The 19021-nt window shown below is 46.0% G+C and overlaps 1 protein-coding gene across 2 annotated transcripts in view; it reads right to left on the bottom strand.

The window, feature by feature from the left end:
- The window catches only part of LOC129711755 (probable G-protein coupled receptor 153), a 129510-nt gene extending 110489 nt beyond the window's left edge, over nucleotides 1–19021 (bottom strand). Inside the window, exon 1 of one of the 2 annotated variants that reach the window (XM_055659685.1) lies at nucleotides 18386–19021. The gene's annotated coding sequence lies outside the window, so the exon portion shown is untranslated. The remainder of the gene's footprint in view (nucleotides 1–18385) is intronic. The other variant, XM_055659687.1, reaches the window with a different exon arrangement.

Genomic DNA, 19021 nt, shown 5'->3' with positions numbered 1-19021 from the left:
AGTCTGTGTTCTCTCTCTGAATATGTAATTCAGTTAGGTCTATTATTGTCGGGTGTACCTAGGTTCAGTAAAAAGCTTTGAAGGCACCGAAGCTGGAGTAACTCAGTGGGACAGGCAGCATCTCTGGAGAGAAGGAATGGGTGATGTTTTGGGTCGAGACCCTTCTTTTGCATGCTATCCAGTCGGATCAGATACAGGTCCACCATAGATGTCCCAGCAACCGATAGTTCCTTCAATCCCGACAAAATTACACGAGCGGACTTGAAATCTCCTCCGGATGTCCACCTGAACCACCTAGGCCAGGTGAGTCGGCTGATCTCAGCCTCATTGGGACTTCCGCGCCGATCGGTGGGCCGGGGCTCTGGAACGTCGGCCCGGCTGGAGCCAGCAGATCCGTTCCCATAGCCGACTTACGCGGCCGATTTTGTGGGCAAGTATTTCATCCAGTCACTCCCCCCCCCCCCCCCCTCCATTGGTCTGCCGAAGCAAATAATACGACAAGGCTCTGGAACCAAAGGTGCTGTGGAACAACAGTGGTAGATTGGTAAAATTATGCATAAATACAATCAAGTTAAACTCAAGTATAATGGAAAGAGCAAAATTGCAAGATACAGAGTGCAGCATTGCAGTGCATCAATTCTATTCTTTAAGGGAATTTCCTGTAATTAGACCTATTATTGTTACTTTGTTAATTTCCCGCCATATCCTCAGTATAATCCTTCGTTTAACTTCAAGTAAAATTCTGGGTCAACTTTTTTCTATTCCCTCATCTATCATCTGAGATCCCTCACAGCACTCTTCTTTCAAGTATGAAAATCTCCAAGAATATTATTTTGCTTTTCCTCAAGATTCAGACTTCCTGAAACAGATAACTTCTTGATGAGAATACCCATCTTAGGTAACAAATATCTCATGTACTTGGTGACACCAACATATTGTGATGGGTGGCTCATCAGAAAGCCGAGAACATGGAGCAAGAGGGCTCTTCAGACTTTAGAGATACAGTGCGGAATCAGGCCCTTCGGCCCATCCAGTCCGTGCCGACCAGCGATCAACCTGTACATAGAAACATGGAAACTAAGTGCAGGAGTAGGCCATTCGGCCCTTCGAGCCTGCACCGCCATTCAATATGATCATGACTGATCATCCAACTCAGTATCCCGTACCTGCCTTCTCTCCATACCCTCTGATTCCCTTAGCCACAAAGGCCACATCTAACTCCCTCTTAAATATAGCCAATGAACTGGCCTCAACTACCCTCTGTGGCAGAGAGTTCCAGAGATTCACCACTCTCTGTGTGAAAAAAGTTCTTCTCATCTCGGTTTTAAAGGATTTCCTCCTTATCCTTAAGCTGTGACCCCTTGTCCTGGACTTCCCCAACATCGGGAACAATCTTCCTGCATCTAGCCTGTCCAACCCCTTAAGAATTTTGTAAGTTTCTATAAGATCCCCTCTCCTAAATTCTAGAGAGTATAAACCAAGTCTGTCTAGTCTTTCTTCATAAGACAGTCCTGACATCCCAGGAATCAGTCTGGTGAACCTTCTCTGCACTCCCTCTATGGCAATAATGTCCTTCCTCAGATTAGGAGACCAAAACTGCACGCAATACTCCAGGTGTGGTCTCACCAAGACCCTGTACAACTGCAGTAGAACCTCCCTGCTCCTTTACTCAAATCCTTTTGCTATGAAAGCCAACATACCATTCGCTTTCTTTACTGCCTGCTGCACCTGCATGCCTACCTTCAATGACTGGTGTACCATGACACCCAGGTCTCGCTGCATCTCCCCCTTTCCCAATCGGCCACCATTTAGATAATAGTCTGCTTTCCCGTTTTTGCCACCAAAATGGATAACCTCACATTTATCCACATTATACTGCATCTGCCAAACATTTGCCCACTCACCCAGCCTATCCAAGTCACCTTGCAGTACACTAGAACTATCCGACGCATTAGGAACAATTTATAATTTTTTTACAAAAGCCAAAAACACATACAAACCTGCACATAGTTGGAGTGGGGGAGGAAACTGGAGCACCCTGAGAAAACCCACACAGTCGCAGGGCGAACGTACAAACTGTGTACAGATAGCCTTCTCCATGGATTGTCACCTTGTCGTGGTGGAGAAGCTTGTGTAGTCCTGAGATCCTGAGAGTGATGTCGTCTGGAGCTATGCTCCTGGTAGGGCCATCCATGGTGCTAAGGTCCCTGACAAAGAACAATCCAACCAAGACCTCAACGGTGGAACAGGCGGAGGACGATGGCTGACTTTAGTGGAGCATCACAACGGTTGGGAAGGCGGATGAAGGCTGCAGCAGAAAAGGGTCTCCGGTCGTCTTCGACTCCATGCCACTGGATCCTGACCCAGATCTGTCAAGGATCGTGGGGTGGCTGTCTGTGCACCAGTCTCCCCACGTTAAACAAAGTCACGCACAGGCGTCCTCCATAGAGAGGACAGTCATACTCGTTTCGAGTGACCACCGATGATGTACAGGCAGCACACCCACTGCGCCACCTTGCCGCCCCTCTTGAAAAGTAGTTACGCAGTTATTCCTGAAGAGGAACTCACAGAATGAGGGATATCTTAACAAGTAGATTCTATCACGTGATATACTCAGTGAGCGGTACACTGAGGAATTTGCTGTATCTATGGGGCTGTACTGGTAACCAACTGAGATCAATAGGCTAGTAGTGCTGCTGCCTCACAACGCCAGAGACCCGGGTTCGACCCTGACCTCGGGTGCTGCCCGTTGTGGAGTTTGCCCATTCTCCCTGTGACCTCCAGGTTTCCTCCAGGTACTCTGGTTACAGCTCGCATCCAAAAGACGTGCAGGTTTCTTGGTCAGCTGGACTCTGTAAATCTGTCCCAGATGTGCAGTGAATGGGTGCAAAAGTGGAATAACGTGAAACTAGTTTGAACAGGTCAGCATAGACTTGGTGGGCCGATGGGCCTGCTTGCACGCTGTATCTCTAATGATCTCTAACTAAACCGTCCCTCCTGATCACTGCCTCTGGTTGACTTATCTTTCCCAAGCCTCTTAAATCAGTCACATCTGGCAATTGCTCTCACTAAGCAATTGGTTCATTTATATTTTCATCAGGTACTTAACTAGAGATTAGCCACAAACATGCCCTGCAGCCAACCAAGGACTATCGGAATTCAGTGCTGAGGATTCTGAGCTCTCATGTTTGTCTGCGCTCTCTGCAACTCCACTGAGCTGCCAGGTTTAAAATCAATGCTCATGAAGAACAAGTTTAACATAATGTCCCCACAGTCCTCACACTGCAGGGTACACGAGAGCATTCTGAACATTGAATTCTCCCAATTTCGTTAGCCCTTGCTGTCTCCTCCCCTTCCTCAACCCTCGGGCTGTCTCCTCCCATCCCTCAGCCCTCGGGCTCCTCCTCCTCCTTTTTCCTTTCTTCTCCCCCCCCACACCCCACCCCCCATCAGTCTGAAGAAGGGTTTCGGCCCGAAACGTTGCCTATTTCCTAAGCTCCATAGATGCTGCTGCACCCGCTGATTTTCTCCAGCATTTTTGTGTACCTTCGATTTTCCAGCATCTGCAGTTCCTTCTTAAACACAGGGTACACGGGAGGATTGATGGACTCATGGAATAGATAGGGTCATACCATCTAGATAGGACAGTGGTAAATATACAAAATGAACAATGTATTTCTTATAAGATTTAATTGTCATTAGCCCTAAGTGGATGATGATAAATGCAGGGAAAGGTACCAGATAATTAGATCGAGAGTCTCCGAATATAAATAGAGAGGGACCTTCATGGAGCAGGGATGATCAAGGGCCATAACACTGATGTTTATTGGTACCTTCTAACCACTTCTAAGCATTGAAACTTCGTTGAAGCTTACTGAATAGTGAAAGCCCTGGATAGAGTAGACGCGGAGAAGATGTTTCCACCAGTGGGAGCGTCTAGGACCAGAGGCCATAGCCTTAGAATAAAGATTCAGATTCAACTTTAATTGCCATTGTCAGTGTACAGTACAGAGACAACGATATGCAGTTAGCATCTCCCTGGAAGAGCGACATAGAATATGATTTCAATAAATAAATCTATTTACATGTATACAGACATAGTGTTTTTCCTGTGGGAGGAGTGTCCGGGGCGGGGAATGATTGGCAGTCACCGAGGTACATTGTTGAGTAGTGTGACAGCCGCAGGGAAGAAACTGTTCCTGGACCTGCTGGTTCGGCAACGGAGAGACCTGTAGCGCCTCCCGGATGGTAGGAGGGTAAACAGTCCATGGTTGGGGTGAGAGCAGTCCTTGGCGATGCTGAGCGCCCTCCGCAGACAACGTTTGCTTTGGACAGACTCAATGGAGGGGAGCGAGGAACCGGTGATGCATTGGGCAATTTTCACCACCCTCTGCAGTGCTTTCCGGTCGGAGACAGAGCAATTGCCATACCATACTGTGATACAGTTGGTAAGGATGCTCTCGATGGTGCAGCGGTAGAAGTTCACCAGGATCTGAGGAGACAGATGGACCTTCTTCAGTCTCCTCAGGAAGAAGAGACGCTGGTGAGCCTTCTTGACCAGAGTTGAGGTATTGTGGGTCCAAGAGAGATCATCGGAGATGTTGACCCCCAGGAACCTGAAGCTGGAAACGCGTTCCACCTCCGTCCCGTTGATGTGGATGGGGGTGTGCATGCCGCCCCTAGACTTCCTGAAGTCTACAATGAGCTCAGGAAAAGGAAGTTATTTTAGAAAGGAGACGAGGACGGATTTCTTTAGTCAGACGGTGGTGTATCTGTGGAATTCATTACAATAGATGGCTGTGGAGACCAAGTCAATAGATATTTTTAAGGTGGAGATTGACAAATTCCTGGTTAGTAGGGGTGTCACGCGTTTTGGGGAGAAGGCAGGAGAATGGAGTTGAGAGGGAATGATAGATCAGTCATGATTGAATGGCCGAGTAGGCATCAGGGGCCGAATTACCTCTTTCTGCTCCTAGAACTTATGAACTATAAACTTATGAAACATTTGAAAACTTATGGGCGGCATGGTGATGTAGCTGTAGAACTACTGCCTTACAGCACCAGAGACCCAGGTTCAATCCTGACTACGGGTGTTTGTCTACGGAGTTTGTACACTCTCCCCATGACCTGCGTGGGTTTTCTCTGAGATCTTCAGTTTCCTCACACACTCCAAAGACATACAGGTTTGCAGGTTAATTGGCTTAGCATAAATGTAAAGTTGTCTCGAATGCGTGTAGGGTTGTGTTAATGTGCAGGGATCGCTGGTCGGTGCGGGCTCGATGGGCCTAAGGGCCTGTTTCCACGCCGTATCTCTAAAACTTGTGGCCCTTGTGGCTAAAGGTATGGAGAGAAGGCAGGTACAGGATACTGAGTTGGATGATCAGCCATGATCATATTGAATGGCGGTACAGGCTTGAAGGGCCGAATGGCCTACTCCTGCACCTATTTTCTATGTTTCTATGTTTCTAAAACTAAAACTAAAAACTAAACATCTTGGGAATACTATAATGTCAAGGACATGGTGCCCTCTAACCTCAGCAGACTAGTCATCAACGTGCCTTTCTGTAATATTGCAGGGCTCAGATTTCAGGCTGTCAGTCTGATTGCACGTGTATTATTATTATTATTTTTTAATTTTATTAGAAGTATGTACAATACAGTGGTACCTTTTTACAGGTTCCCAAAATTATGTTAACATAATACATTCTCTGTACAACTTCCTTTTTTTTTAAAAGATAGAAATAAGGAAGAAAGAGATAGTAAAGAATAGAGGAAAGTCTAGTGTGTGCGAATAAAAAGGAGGAAAAAGAGATAGTGAGGAAAAGAAATAAGCAAGAAAAGAAAGCAGGAGATTATCAAATCGCCACAAGGAGATGATTTTTTATATTCTTGATCTTTCACCCATACCTGAAACCTTTAATTTTTACGATACTGTTGCACCACATGAATCCAATAAATCAATAAATGGAGGCCAACTCGTTAAGAATTGGTCTTGTTTATCTATTAGGAGGAGTCTCATTTCTTCCAAGTGTGCTGTGTCCAACATATTACTAATCCACATTTTAAGCGTTGGTATAGTAGCATTTTTCCAGAATTTAAGTATGTTTTTTTGCTGTTATTAACCCATAATTAAAGAATGAATTTTAGGGTATGTTTAATTGTTCCCGTCTCCCATTACCCCAAATATAATCATTTCAGTATTAGGTTCCATTTTTAGGGATTGCACGCGTATGTGTACATGTGACGCACTTGTGATCTGCCTGTAAAATATTTCTGCAGAATATAAACAGTGTTACAAACTGTGCTCCCATTTCACACAATGGAAATGTTATTAGTCCTGAATTAATTTCATGGATACCATCCCATCAAAATGTAGGATTCGCAGTTATGGAAGAAAGCAAGTGTTGGCAGGCTGCTGAGCCTTATTCACAACACATCGCTCACTCCTTACAAAGCACATCACTAGAAAATTCACTAAAAAACTAATCACCACCTACTTGCATCCAAATATCCTCCAGGATCAAAATTAAGGACAAAGAAGGTAACCATATACGATCACGCCACAGCCAACATTGATTTCTATGTTCGATATGGAAGTGGATGGGACAAATGAATATATTTGAGTATAGAAGCTGGGATGTAATGTTAAAATTGTACAAGGCATTGGCGAGACCAAATCTGGAGTATGGTGTACAATTTTGGTTGCCCAATTATAGGAAGGATGTCAACAAAATAGAGAGAGTACAGAGGAGATTTACTAGAATGTTGCCTGGGTTTCAACAACTAAGTTACAGAGATAGGTTGAATAAGTTAGGTCTTTATTCTCTGGAGCGCAGAAGGTTAAGGGGGGACTTGATAGAGGTCGTTAAAATGATGAGAGGGATAGACAGAGTTGATGTGGACAAGCTTTTCCCTTTGAGAATAGGGAAGATTCAAACACGAGGACATGACTTCAGAATTAAGGGACAGAGTTTTAGGGGTAATATGAGGGGGAACTTCTTTACTCAGAGAGTGGTAGCGGTGTGGAATGAGCTTCCAGTGGAAGTGGTGGAGGCAGGTTCATTGGTATCATTTAAAAATAAATTGGATAGGCATATGGATGAGAAGGGAATGGAGGGTTATGGTATGAGTGCAGGCAGGTGGGACTAAGGGGAAAAAAAATTTGTTTGGCACGGACTTGTAGGGCCGAGATGGCCTGTTTCTGTGCTGTAATTGTTATATGGTTATATGGTTATGTCTGTTACATTATTAAAATGTGGGAAATTGTTGATAATTTAAGGGAGATTTTGAAAAGATTTCTCCTACAGGTGCACAACCTTTTATCCGAAAGCCTTGGGACCAGACACTTCTCGGATTTCGGAAATTTTCGGATTTCGGAATGGAATATTTTTAGCATAGATTTTAACGGGTGGCTCGTGCTCGTGGCCGCAAGGTCGCAAGTTTGCGCCTCGATACCGGCAGTTACTCCAGGTGAGGGAGGGCGGCTTGGAAAGGCTGGAGCGGCTGCCTCCTCCCCGGAGACCGCGCTGTTTGGAGCTCCGACCCCAGTGAACTGATCCCTGGCTCCGCGGCCCTCCAAATCCAGCGCGGCCCGCGGCCCGACGCCCGCAGCCCCAGCTCCGTGATGTTGGGAGTTGGCGGCGGTGCAGCGCTGGGATACCAGCGGGGAGCGGGCAATGCCTTACCGGGTTGCCTTGCGGTAAGCTCCGGAGCGCTGTGGCCGCCAACTCCCAACATCGCGGAGCTGTGGCTGCGGGTGTCCGGCCGCGGGCCGCGCTGGATTTGGAGCGCCGCGCAGCCAGGGGTATAGTTCGCCGGGGTCAGAGCTCCAAATCTAGCACGGCCCGCGGCCCGCAGCCACAGCTCCGCGATGTTGGGAGTCGGTGGCCACAGCGCTCCGGAGCTTACCGCACGGCGACCCAGTAAGGCATTGCCCGCTCCCCGCAGGTATCCCAGCACTGCACCGCCACCGACTACCAACATCGCGGTGCTGGGGCTGCAGACGTCGGGCCGCGCTGGATTTGGAGCGCCGCAGAGCCAGGGATCGAGTTCGGCGGTGTCCGAGCTCCAACCGCCGCTCCATTTTCGATGGTAGGCCGCGAGGACGGGGCGAAGAAGCAGCTTGGAGGGATGCTGCCTCTCCGACCAGGTAGGGGACTAAGAATTAAAGTCCCCCCCCCCCCCCCCCCTCACACCAGCCGCTACAGTAGTACAGACCTGGGTTGACCGTGGGTCGTTTCGGGTCAAGTTTGGCGCCAAACGCGAACTTTGGTGTGCAGACGACATCCTGGAAAAAATGTCCGGTTTTCGGAGCTTTTTGGTTTCCGGAATTTCGGATAAAAGGTTGTGCACCTGTATTTTAGATTTGAGTAATACAAAAATCCAGCAATTAAAAAGTCAAATTCAAATTTCCAAAAGACTTTCCAGCACCAGAATGGAGACTTATCTCTTGCAGTAAGAACCATGACACAGCAAACACAAGCTTGATGCAATTCCAAAAAATTGAAATTACTATAAACATGTAACTGCAATGTATATCTTGGGGCTACCGAACTTAGAGACAAAACCTCTGATAAAGAATTACAATATAGTTATAGGGAGGTTGTAGAGCTAAGGTATAAACACAGAGAGGGTACTCTGGACAAAACAATTTGGAATTAAGCCGTCGTTGCTGAGGAAACCATGAACAACTTGCATATTGATACAGAGTGAAGAGTCGTAGAGAGAGTGGGTACTCTGGACAATATATCTTGAGTTATTCTATAGATACAGAGAAGGGACTCTGGATAATTTAAATAATGGTGCAGAGAGAGATACATGGAATAATTTAGAAAGGGAGGCAGTGTACATGTGGAGAAGATAAGTTCATAAGTTCTACCAAACAGAATGAGGCCATTCAGCCCATCAAGTTTACTCTGCCATTCAATCGTGGCTGATATCATTCCCGTTCAACTCCATTCTCTTGCCTTCTCCCCATAACCCCTGAAACCCTTACTAATCAAGAATCTGTCAATTTGCCTTAAATATATCCGACTTGGCCTCCACAGCTGTCTGTAGCAATGAATTCCACAGATTCACCACCCTCTGACTAGAGAAAGGATACCCCCCGATAATACATATATTCAATGTATCTCTCTCTGCCTCTGCACCATAACCTTAAGTCAGTTATCCATGAGGTCTCCTCTGTTTCTACAGCTTGACTCCATAAATTGTCAAGATACTGTGCACTATGTCTTTGTCATGTATGTATGTAAATTGTCCAAGATAGTGGCGCAGCGGTAGAGTTGCTGCCTTGCAGCGCCAGTGAGCCGGGTTTGATCCTGACTACGGGTGCTGTCAGTACAGAGTTTGTACGTTCTCCCTGTGACCTGCGCGGGTTTTCTCCCGCTGCTCTGGTTTCCTCGCACACTCCAAAGATGTACAGGTTTGTTGGCCAATTGTCTTGGGCAAAATTGTACAATTGTCCCTGGTGTGTGTCGGATAGTGTTAGCATGCGGGGATCGCTAGTCGCCGTGGATTCAGTGGACCGAAGGGCCTGTTTCCATGCTGTAAACTAACAGTTATGGCATAGCTACAGTGTTGAATCCCTGGACCTCCCGCATCGAGTCACAGTATGGATTCAGAGTACATTGGATAATTTGCACAGTGTATTTCTACTGGTTATGTACAAAGTGCACTCTTTATTTAACGATTTCCAGGAAACTGTCCCCTGACAATTGGACTGTATCCCATAATGTACACCTCAATGGAAATCCTCTGGAGTTCTCCTGGCATCCTCTGAATCAGACAATATTCTTTTCAAGTTGGTCTATTCTGTACTCTGCAGGGAACACCTGCATTAAGTCAGTGACAATGACTGATGTAACCTATCGAATGGTTGCTACGAGCAGGTATTTTCCACACTGAATTAAATCTGTTCACATCGTGATGTATTCCAACCTGTGCTTGGTGGACAATAGCACGCTGATTCCGTGGGCAGGTGACAAGGAGGTTTCATTCTCTCCTTTTCTTTTGCCTCGGGTTATGTTTCCATTGAATCATCCTCCCTCACGGAGATCTTAATTAGATAGAGTATGACATCTTGTGAGCTGAAAGCACATCCACTATGATGCATACATAGGCAGAAGGCCAATCCCGCCCTCCTGCTCCAAGTTTAGTTTAGAGATACAGCGTGGAAACAGGCCCTTCGGTCCACCAAGTCTGTGCTGACCAGCGATCGTCACATAATAATACCATCCTAGACACACTAGGGGCAATTTAAAATGATACCAGGCCAATTAACCTATAAACCTGTACGTCTTTGGAGTGTGGGAGGAAACCGGAGCACCCAGAGAAGATCCACGCGGTCACAGGGAGAGCATGCAAACTCCGTACAGACAGCACTCAAAGTTAGAATTGAACCCGGGTATGTGGCGCTGTAAGGCAGCAACTGTACCGCTGCTCCAATGTGCCCGCTCAAGTGTTTCAAATCAAACACGTCTTTAACTAATCCCTGTACCAACTCCAGCTAAACTAGGAGTATACAAGTTGGGAAGTCATGTTGCAGTTATACAAGTTGGTGAGGCCGCATTTAGAGTATTGTGTTCAATTCTGAGCAGCACGTTAGAGGAAAAATGTTTAAGAAGGAACTGCAGATGCTGGAAAATCGGGTACACAAAAATGCTGGAGAAACTCAGCGGGTGCAGCAGCATCTATGGAGCGAAGGAAATAGGGTACATTTCGGCCCGAGGAAAAATGTTGTCAAGCTGGAATGGGTGCAGAGTAGATTTACAAAGATGTGGTCAGGACTCAAGGGCCTAAGCTATATGCAGAGGTTGAGTAGTCTGGGACTCTATTCCTTGCAGCACAGGAGGATGAGGGGTAATCTTATAGAGGTGTACAAAATCATCAGGAATAGATCGGATAGAGTAGTGTTGCCAACTGTCCCATATTAGCCAGGTCATCCCGTTTTTTGGGCTAAATTGGTTTGCCCCATACGGAACTGCCCTTGTCCCGTATTTGGCGGCTACTACTCGGGTCGAGGGGACTGTCGGGTCAGAGTGCCGCGTCCCAACCCGATGTGGCGCAGCCCATGGAGTGCAGCAGCAGCGCCTCGCCCGTGGCCCCGTCGATCGGCAGCTCGGCCAGCTTTCCGACCTTCAGACCTTTACTTATCGCCGACACCACCACCCCTTCGTCTTATGGCCAATTCATGAGTTGGATGGGAGCCGGACTTTGCGCGCGGGCCAAAACTCCTCAGCTGGCCCGCCGGCAGGGCTTTGTGTGCAGTCCAGCACCCGGGCCTACTCACCATTCACCCAGCCATGGCCGAGTCGGTCAACGAATTGCTGTCGGGAATTTGTCCCGTATTTTGACCGTTTGTCCCTTATTTTGGAGTGAGAAAGTTGGAAAGCCTAACACGGAGTCTTTGCCAAGAGTAGGGAATATCGAGAACCAAAAGAGATAGGTTTAAGATGAGGAGGGAAAGATTTAATAGATGTCTGAGGGGTAACTTTTTCCACACAAAGGGTGGTGGGCGTGTAGAACAAGCTGCAAAGGAGGCAGGGACTATCACAATGTTTAAGAGACATTTAGACAGATTAGGGATATGGGCCAAACACAGGCAGGTGCGACCAGTGTAGATGGGACATGTTGGTCAGGGCGGGCAGATGGGCTGAAGGGCCTGTTTCCACACTGTATGACTCTATGACTCTTATTCTGCCAAACCTCTCTATTTGCTGCATTGTTCCCTTTAAGATTCTACTGGCCTTTAATTAGTGACTGTGGTGACGTACAGTAGCTGGTCTTTTTTCCATTCCTCTCATTCTTAATGTTATGCTATAATTGTTTTCCCTGCAACGCCAGAGGAGAGACCTGATAGAAGTATGTACAAAATATGGGGGGCATGGATAGGGTAGTCAGCCAGAACCTTTTTCCCAGTTTGGAAAATGACAAATATTATAAGGTCACAGCTTTAAGGCGAGAAGGGCAATGTTTAAAGATGTGCGGGGTAATTTTTTTTTACTATGTGGCATTTAAGAGACTGTTGGATAAGCACATGGATGGATGTGCAGGGAATGGAGGGATATGAATCATGTGCAGGCAGATAAATGTTGGTCTTAGCATCATGTTAGGCACAGACATTGGGTTTCGTGCTGTACTGTTTTATGATTTACAATTGTGCATAGACATCCCTGAGAACACATTTCTGGAAGAACTCAGCAGTCAAGGCAGAAACTGTGGAGGGAAATGGACGGCATTTTGAGTTGGGACCCTTGATCAGACTGATGGAGTAGAGGGGGAAAATCCAGGTAACGTGAGGTAATGGGAAGGAGTGATAGGTGGATGCAGATGAGGTGGCCTTCCCTCCCGAGGTCCATTGCCACCATCATGAACCAGTGTTTGCTCCACTCCTACCTCTCACCTCTCCTTCATAACTCAATCCCCTCTACTCCATCAGTCTGAAGAAGGGTCTAGACACCAAAACATCGGTTGTCCATTTTCCTCCACAGATGCTGCCTGCCTGCTGAGATCCTCCAGCACATTATTTTTTCTTCATGCCAGCAGGTTTCATAACACTTTGCTGGAAATTGTGGCCAGCATGTCTATTGGTATTATGTGGGAAGGGCCAGAGTCTAGGATCCAGAAACCTGGGTACCTGCTGTGTCCTGTGTAATAGCTTCTCAGCGGGTTCATGGATTCATTGTTTATGAGAAGCATGAAAAGTGTTAATGCATTGTAAGGGAACGTATTCTACTGATGGTACAACGATTGTAGAGAAAGGCATGTCCTAATTATATTTCATTTATATTCATGAATATTATGAATAAAATATATTTTTTGAAATAAAAAAAAATCTAGGGATACATCACACATCTAACACACACACAAGATAGATACAAAGTGCTGGAGTAACTCAGCGGGTCAGGCAGCAACTCTATAGAAAAGAGATGGGTAACGTTTTGGGTCACAACTCTTTTTCAGACCCTTCTCGAGTCTTAAGAAGAGTTCCGACCCGAAACGTCTGCAGGTCTTTCCTAACGCAAACACAACTTTGATACATTATTAACCCACTTGCCAGTGCCTGGCCTATCTCCTATCAAACCTTTCCTGTCTATGTACCTGTCCAAGTGACCTTTGTGTCATACCACACCACCCTCATCAATCTTTTTGGTTACATCCTCAAAAACCTCATTCAAATTCACAAGACACAATTCCCCATGCACAAAGTCATGCTGATTATCCCTGATCCAAATCCATGTAGATCCTGTCTCACCGAAAACTCTCCAGTAAACTTACCATGGTGTTAGGCTCACCGATCTATACTTTTCCTTGCAGCCTCTCTCAATAGAGGCACAACATCAGCTGACCTCCAGTCTCCCAGCACTTCACTCCTGGCTATCAATGATACAAATATCATAGCCAGTGGCCACACAACTTTCTCTCCAGCTTTCCACAATATCCTGGGGTACACCTGATCAGGTCCTGAGGATTTATCTACCATGATGCATTTTAAGACTTCCAACTTCTGCAACGTAGATTCCCTTCATGAGAAATGTACTAGAGAATGTTAATTTACTTAATTAAAAATAATTTGATCAAATAAAATTAAATTCAATACTGAAATCCATGTAACGAACACATTGTTGTAAACATTAATCTGGGTCGCTAATTCATTCCAGGAAAGGGAACTGTTGCCTTTCCTCAGTCTGGCCCTGATGTAAACCCAGACACAAGACAATATTATAGAAACAAGATGCTTGTTTACAAATGAAGACACAGAGTGGTGGAGTAACTCAGCGGGTCAGGCAGCCTCTCAGGAGAACATGGATCTAAGATCTCTTGCCTGGCCAGCCTGGCCTGCCTGACCAGCAAGGCATATTGTTCATCCATTAAAGCCGTTTGAAGTGGTCTGACAGGTTATTTAGTTGTTTCAAGGGCAAAAGGGGACTGCAACCTTTCAACAAGAAAGCTCTCAGCTAACTCATCAAGGGCAATTATGGCCTACCAGCAATCCCACATACCACTGCTGGATAAATAATGGGGCACAATGGCTTGCAAGTTAATTGCTGAATCAGCAGCAACTGGACCATTGAATCAGAGCTACGAGTTGGAATCCCACCATGGGAGCAGGGGAATGTAAACTAAAGCAATTGAATACAATTTGGAATCAAGAAAAGTCACAGTGTAGTAACTTCCATCTAGGAAGGGTGTTGTAGGGTTGGAAATTGACCCTTCTTGTACAGTCTAAAGTATTTGTGCCCCCAAGCCCACCTCTTGACTGTCACTTCCGTAGAGGGGCAATTAGGGATGGTTAATAAATGCTGTGAATAAATAAAAAAGGGATTATTGATTCATTGTTGGCACCACTTGAATGTAATTCTAAAGGCACTGGGATGTGTACAAAATGTAGGAAGGAACTGCAGATTTACACCAAAGATAGACACAAAATGCTGGAGTAACTCAGCAGTACAGGCAGCATCTCTGGAGAGAATGAATGGGTCATATTTTGGATCAAGACCCTTCTTCAGACCGAGGATCAAGGGAGAGGGAGAGGGTTTTCACACTTTACTCATCCATATCTCTGTGTCTCCCTCTCCCCTGACTCGCAGTCTGAACCAATCCAGAAACGTTGCCCATCGGCCCACCGAGTCCATGCCGATCAGCAATCCCCACACACTAACACTATCCTACACACACTACGGACAATTTACAATTTTACCAAACCAATGAGCTTACAAACCTGTACGTTGTTGGAGTGTGGGAGAAAAGTGGAACACCCGGAGCAAACCCATTTAGATCATGGGGAGAACATATAGACTCCACACAGACAGCACCCATAGTCAGGATCGATCCCGGGTCTCTGGCGCTGTAAGGCAGCAACTCTACCGCTGTGCCACCATGTTGCCCTAATGTCAATCTCAATATACAAGAACCAGCACACAGAGTCCAACTTGCTTCCCCAAGGGGGTACTGATTGAATAATCAGGAACGAGAAGGTATAGAGAGGTGACCAAATGCAGGGTTCAAACAATTGATGCAGTCAGTTTTTCGAAAGCAGCTAGTGATGCAGGTAGGCAGAAGGGTTCGGGCACAGAATTCCAAAGATTAGGATAGTGTGGGATGTACAATAAAACTATCACACAATTGGCAAAGATGTGAGCTGGGATGAAGTACAGTAAATATAGATTCTAAAAATGCGGAAGAAACAAGAGGAGTAGAAACTGCTGCACTATAAGCCTGCTCCACCATCCAATGAGGATCATGACGACTCAAATCTTGGCCTTGGATTTGCTCAATGATTCAGTCTCCATAGTTCTCCAAAGTTGAAGATTCCAAAGATTTAAGACCCTTCCTCTTGAACTCCATTTTAGAACCACCAACACCTCATTCTGAAACTCAGGGGAAACATCTTCTCAGCAACCATCTTGCCAAGGCCACTCATTATCTCATACACTTCAGCAAGATCACCATGCATATTTCTAAACTCCGATGAGTTTTGAAAGGTCCTCCTCACACTTTGCTCGTAAGATTGCTCCTTCGTCCCAGGTTTAACATTGTCGACTTTGCTAGAATTGCCTCCAATACAAGTACATCCTTCCATAAATAAAGCATACTTAAAATCACAAGCATATGCAGTGCTCCCAGTGTGGTCTCAATTACACATTGTACAGTTGTAGTAAAACGTTGCTATTTTTATCATTCGTCCAATAAAAACAATACCCTCCATTTGTCTTCTTATTATGGCTGCTGATATTAACTTCATGTTCCATGCACAAGGACATGAGATCACTCTATACTGTGTCATTCTTTCCCCGTTTGTAGAATGCGCTGTTGCTATTCATTACATCCGTCGATAGCCTTACATTTGCCCACACTAACCGCCATATCAAGAGTTGTACACACTTGTCCTCATCTCTAGTTGCTTTGTCCCCAAGCTTTGTATCATCGGCAAACAGTACCTTTGTCTGTATTTTGATGTGGTGACATAGTTGAACAACTAGAAATGATCCAATGCCATCTCATTCCATACAGGGAGCCAGTCCAAACAGGATCCATTTAGACACCTTTCCATGTTCTGGGCTTTTCTTAAATCCAGGTCCCTCCCCTCTACTTTCAGTCTGAGGAAGGGTCCCGACCCGAAATGTCACCCATTCTTTTCTCCAGAGATGCTGCCTGACCCACTGAGTTACTCCAGCGCTTTGTGTCTCACTTGAGACATTCCGAATGCTTTCTGAGATTCACCACCTTTCCCCAATGGCTATAAATGATACAATTTATTCTGCCAGAGTCCCACAATTTCCTCCCTGGGAATGTTCAAGGATAGCCTTGATCCGATCCAGAGGATATTTGAGGTTTTGAGACTTCCAGCTTCTTGGAGAGCTAATGGAGAGAAGGCAGGAGAATGGGGTTGCGAGGGAAAGACAGACCAGCCATAATTGAATGGTGGAGTAAACCTGATGGGCCGAATGGCCCCATGCTGTTCCTATAACATGTGCAGTTATGAAATTATGAGCTTCTGTAACATAGATTTTCTTCAAGGGAAAGTTGCTAGAGAATTTATATTTAATTTAAAATAATTTAATATCATGGAGGGATTGACACAATGACAGGATCTCACTCAGTGTGGCACAGGAGAGATGAGCCGTAATATGGGGTGATGTGTGGGCAGGAGTTAGTACACAAAAAGATGTGGGCTTTGGTTATAGAGGTGGTTTGATCTTCTGTGCTACAATTCCAGATGGGAATTTTCCCAAAGTGGCATTCAAAGAAAGGATAGAATGAAGAGCATTAACACCGAGAGATATTCATCATCTATAGACCCAATATCAAGGAGTACCTAACCCAGTGGCTGATGCGGTGGGAGATGTGGAACTCAGTCTCATGCAATGGGAGGGTGGCAACTCAAAGTCTTAGTTTGGTTGCAAACATTAAAATATAGCAACAGATTTCTACGTAAAATATGTCAGCTACCAATTGTGAGGGGTATATCTTACAAAGCGCACAATTTGGGCAGTTTCTGGATGTGGAGAAGATGTTTCCACTAGTGGGAGAGTCTAGGACCAGAGGTCACAGCTTCAGAATAAAAGGACATACCTTTAGAAAGGAGATGAGGAGGAATATCTTTAGTCAGAGGGTGATGAATCTGTGGAATTTATTGCTACAGAAGGCTGTGGATGTCAAGTCCATGGACATTTTTAAAGAGGAGATTGATAGGTTCTTGATTAATACGGGTGTCAGAGGTTATGGGGAGAAGGCAGGAGAATGGGGTTGAGAGGGGAAGATAGATGATTGAATGTCGGAATAGACTTGATGGGCCGAATGGCTTAATTCTGCTCCTGTACTTTATAAACCCGTCTCCTCATTTTCTGCATTTTAGTATCGAACCATTTCCACCTCCGGGAGGGCTGGCAGGAGGGAGGGGGACACACACACTCCTTCTACCGTGCGGCGGTAGTTGCACCAAGGGCTATCCACAAGGAACGGGAATGAGGGTGCAAGCTTGAGTTGCGGGGTGCATTAAACCGAGCGCGTTCTCGTTAATTAAACGGGGCGCGGGCCCGGCCACGGGGGGGGGGGGGGGGCATAAATGGTTCAGATAATTTAAAAAAAAACGCATGAAGAAAACAAGGGAGTGGGTTTTGGGGGAAGCGCTGGGGGCGGGGGTGAGGGGAGACTCGTCCCCGGGGACGCGCGCCCCCCCAGGTTGTGCATCGGGAGCGCGCACACGGGGAGAAGTGGTTAATTGCATGCAGTTTCTGGAGATCGCATCTATCTTCCACATATTTAAGGTGCCGGGGGAGAAAGATCACGTAAAATAACAACAGGGAAAATAATGAAGAGCAACATAGAAAGCCCTGCCAGCCAGTGTATAAACCAACAGGCATTTAAAGGAGATACAAGAAATTAGAGATGCTGTATTGTACACACACAAAAAACATCACTATGCATCTTTTGCTATGAATTTAAATACTGTGAATATTCAATAAATGCCACATTATACCGCTACAATGCAACTTCATTTATTCCAAAGATAGGCACAACATGGTGCTTATATTTGTCCCTTTGCATTGCCACGATTCTGAACATCACATTTTAGTCATTTAATGCATTTCAATGTGTCAACTTTCCCTTCCATTTGTTTTTGGAGGGCCAACACCTGTTTAAAAAAAACCCAACCAGTTTAGGGACATCTGAAAACAGCCAAATGGAACCCAGTAAATCCCTGAATAGAGGCATTTAATTTCTTATTTCATTTCAGGTATTTCATTTCTTAAAAAAACATGCTCATATGCATTTTCCCTGAAGTGAAATAACGAGTTGTGCGTCACGATTTGGACATTGGGACCGGCGATGGGGAGAACCGTGGTTATTTTAAAGAAAAGAGACATCTCCAGAGACTTACTTCAGGCTCGGCGGGCACTCTGCATAAATCGCTGCTGCTGCTACTGCTGCTACTGGCTTCACCCAGCTCCCCGCTCCACTATTGTCCGCTGCGCGGGCAGCGGGGGAAACACGGAGAGGCAGTGGACCGCCTCCAAACACACCGGCTGGCTATCCCCTTCAAATCAACTCAGTCGTGACACTGGCCATCAGCTCCCTCTCTCCGGCTCCACTCACTCGTCCCATTCACATGCACGCAGTCACACGATGCGCCGCCGGCAGCCCTGAGATCAGTTCTTCTCTCCTCTCCTCTCCTCTCTTCTTCTCTCCTCTCTCTCTCCTCTCTTCTTCTCTCCTCTCTCTTTTTCTCTCCTCTCTCCTCACTTCTTCTCTCCTCCTCTCTCCTCTCTTCTCTCCTCTCCTCTCTCCTCTCCTCTTCACAACTGTAGTCTCTTCCGCGCTGGCGGGTAAAGCACTGAACATGCACTAGCAGTGATAGCCAGGGTCGGCGGGAGTTATCGGCGAGGGGGTGGACTCGCCATCAGAGGCAGTGAGAGAGCAGAGTGACGATCACATCTACACTGGGGGGAGTTCTTTCCCTAAGTTCTCATCAAGCGCATGCCCAGAAAACACACAGATACATACACACACCACGATG

The sequence above is a fragment of the Leucoraja erinacea genome, chromosome 30, assembly GCF_028641065.1.
Source record: "Leucoraja erinacea ecotype New England chromosome 30, Leri_hhj_1, whole genome shotgun sequence".
NCBI classification, from domain to species: domain Eukaryota; kingdom Metazoa; phylum Chordata; class Chondrichthyes; order Rajiformes; family Rajidae; genus Leucoraja; species Leucoraja erinaceus.
Note: the sequence above shows the minus strand (reverse complement) of the source record. Positions and strands in the feature narration are given on the sequence as shown.